This window comes from Vigna unguiculata, chromosome 1, assembly GCF_037176805.1.
Source record: "Vigna unguiculata cultivar grain cowpea cultivar isolate G323 ecotype 2 chromosome 1, ASM3717680v1, whole genome shotgun sequence".
Classification (NCBI taxonomy): Eukaryota; Viridiplantae; Streptophyta; class Magnoliopsida; order Fabales; family Fabaceae; genus Vigna; species Vigna unguiculata.
In genome coordinates this window covers 7,565,152-7,570,022 of record NC_140792.1, presented here as the reverse complement: position 1 = coordinate 7,570,022, position 4,871 = coordinate 7,565,152, and the positions used below count along the sequence as shown (strand labels likewise).

Genomic DNA, 4,871 nt, shown 5'->3' with positions numbered 1-4,871 from the left:
ATACAAACGATTTGGGATTTTAGAAATAAAACTGCAGCTTGTGTAAAACTCCAAAAATTATGTATTTATATTCAAATTAAAGATCATTGAATCAAGAATCAAATTCAACAAAAACCAACTTAATTGAATAAGTGTAGAGAAAGTTATGCACCAAACAAGCAACAAAGTTCAATGTTGTTAACAACCAAACTACAAAGACCTTGCGATAAAAACTGCTCTCACTACAGAGCTCAAATTCAAGATCCACCAGTCAAAGTCAAGACATATGTGTTGAGGATCAACTGTTAAAATTTAAGTTCGATCCAACGGTTAACAAGGTAGAAATCGTCATTTTACAAAAACTGTGCAGTGTAGAAAAATGGAGAGCGCCTCAAAACGAGATCAAGAAAAGGAAAGGTGGCTGCACGAAAATAAATAGCTCACGTACAAGAAAGTGTTCAATCAATCCTTGGTCTCATTGAAATATAAAATCATGTACTGGACCCACATCAATATGCATGATATCAAAAAGAAGAAAGAAGAAAGCTAATAACTTTGCACCACATTCACGTAAATAAAAAAGGAGAGGTAGAAGAGTTAATCTCATGCAAAAAAACTTGGTCCAACAACGTGAATGAAGAGAAAACAATCACATATGCAGGCCATGGAAAAGAAGAAGGATATATCAAGTATATTCATTAAAACATCATGCACCAATCAACAAAATCAAGAGAAGAAAAAACATAAAACTTCAAACAACACAGAAAGCAAACTCAGCTTCCCCTAGCTCATGTAGTCATTTCGCAAGAGACTACTCTCGCTGCCTCACCTCACTCTCCATGTTTTCCCTCTGGCTATCGTCTTCCCTCTTCCCTTCTAAAGCTTTTTCCTCCCCCAACCTAAACCTTGAAGTGGAGTATTTTATTTCCCCTACCACAAACCCTAGAATCAAAACCAACTAGAATGTATTCCTTTATATATATTTTTTATTTGGTTTCTACGGTAATAAAAATAAAAACTGATTCCTAAAATAAAACCAATGATCTTTTTCTTTTATTTGAGGAGAGAGAGAGAAAAAAAGAAAAGAAAAAAAATATTAAATATAGAAGGGCTAGATAAGAATCGAACTGTCTCCCTCTACCAACATCATCCACAACATTAACCACTAAACTAGTTGTTTTAATCAAATTTTAAAGCGCAACACACGTTTATAACCAATTTTGTTTCATATTTCATAGTTAAATAAAATCATTAAAATAAATAAAACAATAACTTACATCATTTAAATAATTATTATAAATACCACAATAACTTAAATCACGCAAATAATAATTATTTCATATTTACGTAAATAATTAAAATAAATAAACAACACTTAACTTAAATCAATCATTTAATTATTTCATCATATATCAAAATTAAATACAATCCTTAATTTAAATAATTTCACAATGTCACAAAGCCATAAAATTTTCCATGTGTTTTCCTTTTATTCTAATTTTTCCCAAGTCTTACACATCGACCTAAACGGGCCCAACGACTAAGACGGACCCAATTGGCCCTATGACCTAGATGTGCCCGACCAATCCAACGATCTAGTCGATTTGGGCCAATCGAACAACATAAACTGGTTGGGCAGGCCCATTGACACAAACGGGCCCAACGATCTATATGGGTGGAGTGGAGTTGACAACCTAGTGGGGCCAAGCCAGGCCAATGACCTAGATGAACCGAGTTAGGCCAGGTCGTGCCGAGTCAGGTTGATGAACTTGACGGGCACGACTGGCAGGTATGGGCTGTTAAGCTTGTCTAGATCATCGGGCCAACCCAGCTTGTACAGGTTTCGGTCGACCCACCCCGTCTAGGATGTTGGGTCACACCAATTCGGCTAGATAGTCGGGTCAACCCGACCCATTTGGGTCGTCGAGCCCCTTTCCAAATTTATCATGAACTCAAAACATAATTAAGCCTAAAATAAATATTGTAAAAGTTAAATTTTATCTCACAAGAAATTCAATTATTTTTTCCAAACAAGAAATTGAAATGTAAGGTATTTTAATTTATTTATCAAAACAATTTATTTAGAAAATGAAGAAGATTTAATTGCAAACAATTCAAATACAAAGCATTTTAATTTCTGAGCATTGTTGAAAAGCTCCATCCAAACATAAGGTTAAAATATATAAAAATTTCTCTAGATGTTTTGCACATTCAGAATGTTGACTAACCAATGTTACGAAAGTCTTAATGAAGTGTTGAACTCGCAATAGTTCGTTCGTAGTTACTATCCTAATGTTCCTATGTTGTGCCAAGAAAGCAATAACAGGCATATTTAAAAACTTTGTTTCACTTAATTTAACAAACACCGTCACCCATTGACTCAAGTATATGAGAATACAGAAAATACTTATTTACAAAACCAACAAACAAGTGAACTTTCAAGTGCCCTTTATTACATACTTTATATTCAGAGAAAACGTTAAGAATGACCAATGGAACTTTACTATGACCATTAAGCTCAAACCTGAACCTACTCAACTCAATGCCTAATTTCTTTCTTATCCCCGCAATGAACTCATGGACCTTATGTTGATCAGGGAGAGACTCGGCAACACTCTCTTTCTGGAGGCACCTATTGACCCAAGCAATAAACTTTGGGCACTCACTCTCTACGTTGAGGCTGCCAAAAGTCTCAAAGTCTTTGAACGAAGTGTAGAATGGGATCAGTGCTATATCCACAAAACCAAGATCGTTTCCTCCAAAATAAGTCTTCTCTCCCAATTGTTCCTCCAACAATCTAAGGGCTTCTATAAACTCCTTCTTGGCAACTTCGTTTTCTTCTCCATTTGATGGAAAAATAATCTTCTTTCCAACACCATATATCTATTTCACATTTGAGAATTAACACTTAATTAGATCATAAACTCTAATAATGTGAAAAGGGTCACTTATAAACAATACACTAATGCCTACCATAACAATACATTTGGATATTAGATCAACTTACACACATGTTATTCTATACCATAGTCATAACAAAAGTTCCATGGTTGCAAGTAACAATCAAACACTGAAGCATAAAAAGTTACCTTCTTGTCAACATAGTCAGCCCAAAATCTAGCCTCTGCTCTTTGGTAAGGGTCAGAAGGTAACAAGGGATTTGTGTGAAACCAATCCTCATCAATGTACACAACAACAATGAGAGATTCACAAATGGACTTTCACTTGTGAATGAGAACCAGAACTTTCTTGTGAACCGGGTTCATTTGAAGGAGTAAAGAACTCTTGGTCTTCAGATCCTCATCTCTGGGCTCATACTTTATACCCTTTTCAGCAATTGTAATCCTCTCTCTCATCCCAAATGGACTTGCCCACGAATTTAGCAGAACCACCTCATCTGCCATAGTGATTCAAGTTCAAGAACAGATATAATGATCGAGAAGATTCAAATAGGAAAGTGATTTGCATTGCAAAAAAAGACTTGCTTTTTCAAATATAACAAAAGATTATGCTTTTTCTAGTATTTATTTATCAATCTTATTTTTTCTATTATCAAGATGTGCATTTTTTTAGGCTTAAATATACATTTGGTCCTTATTTTTGTTAATTTTATTCAATTTGGTCCCTATTTACGTTTTATGTTCAATTAGGTCCTCATTTTCGTCAAATTGTGGTCAATTTGGTCCTTTTCATTAACGGTGTTTAAATAGTTAACGTTTTTGAACAGCACATGCCATGTGCCAGCTCCTGGTTTTTTTGATTTTTTTTTAAATTTCTTTTAACATTTTTTTAAATTTTTTTTAAATTTTTTTAAATTTTTTTAATTTAAAAAAAATGGTCATGTGTCAAGTCACAATTGTGCCACGTATCAATGCTAGTGCCACGTGTCAGTTTGTGGTGGTATTATTTTTTTTTTATAATTTAGTCCCAATTTTTGTTAAAATAAATCAATTTTTTCCCTTTCAAATTGACACTAAATTTAATATCTTTCATACAAATTATATTAATATCTTTTCTAAAATTGACCTTTGAATTTATTATTTTTTAAATTCAATTATAAATTATTAAATTTAATTATAAATTGAATAAATTATTATATTTAATTGCTAAATAGAATATAATTATTTAAAATATTATAAGAATATAATTATTAATTTTTTTTTCTAATATTTATATTCTAAAATATTTTTAAAATTGATATATAAAAATATTTTAAAAATTCAAAATATTTTAGAAAAATAAACTAATATTTGTAAAATTAACATTTACATATAAAATATTTTAGATTTTAATATCTAAAATGCAATAAAAATATTAAATATTTTAAATTTAAATGTGAATTTTACAAATGTTAATATATATTTTTAAAATTTTAATAATTATATTCTATTTAACAATTGAATCTAAGAATTATATTCAATTAATAATTAAATATTATAATTTATAATTAAATTTAAAAATAACTAATAATAATGTCAATTTTAAAAATTAAATGGTTCTATTTTAACAAAATTTGGGACTAAATTAAACAAAAATAATGAATATAGGGACCGAATTGAACAAAAATAACGAATATCGGGACTAAATTGAACAAAAATAAATAATACACCTACAAACTGACACGTGACACTAGCATTGACATGTGGCACAATTGTGACTTGACACATGGACACTTTTTTTGAAATTAAAAAAATTTTAAAAAAAATCAAAAAAATCAGGAGCTGACGTGTCATATACTGTTTAAAAATGTTAACTATTTAAACACCGTTAGTGAAAATGACCAAATTGACCATAATTTGACGAAAATGAGGACCTAATTGAATATAAAACGAAAATAGGGATCAAATTGAATAAAATCAACAAAAATAGGGATCAAATGTCACTACAACAAT

General features: G+C 30.7%; 1 pseudogene across 1 annotated transcript; it reads right to left on the bottom strand.

Annotated features, from left to right (window-relative positions):
• Positions 1–2,334: 2,334 nt before the first annotated feature.
• On the bottom strand, positions 2,335–3,383 carry LOC114187758 (glutathione S-transferase U19 pseudogene; annotated as a pseudogene). The gene is made up of 2 exons (XR_014984186.1): positions 3,069–3,383; positions 2,335–2,862 (listed from the first exon to the last, which is right to left on the bottom strand). The product of XR_014984186.1 is annotated as a glutathione S-transferase U19 pseudogene (transcript).
• Positions 3,384–4,871: the final 1,488 nt, after the last annotated feature.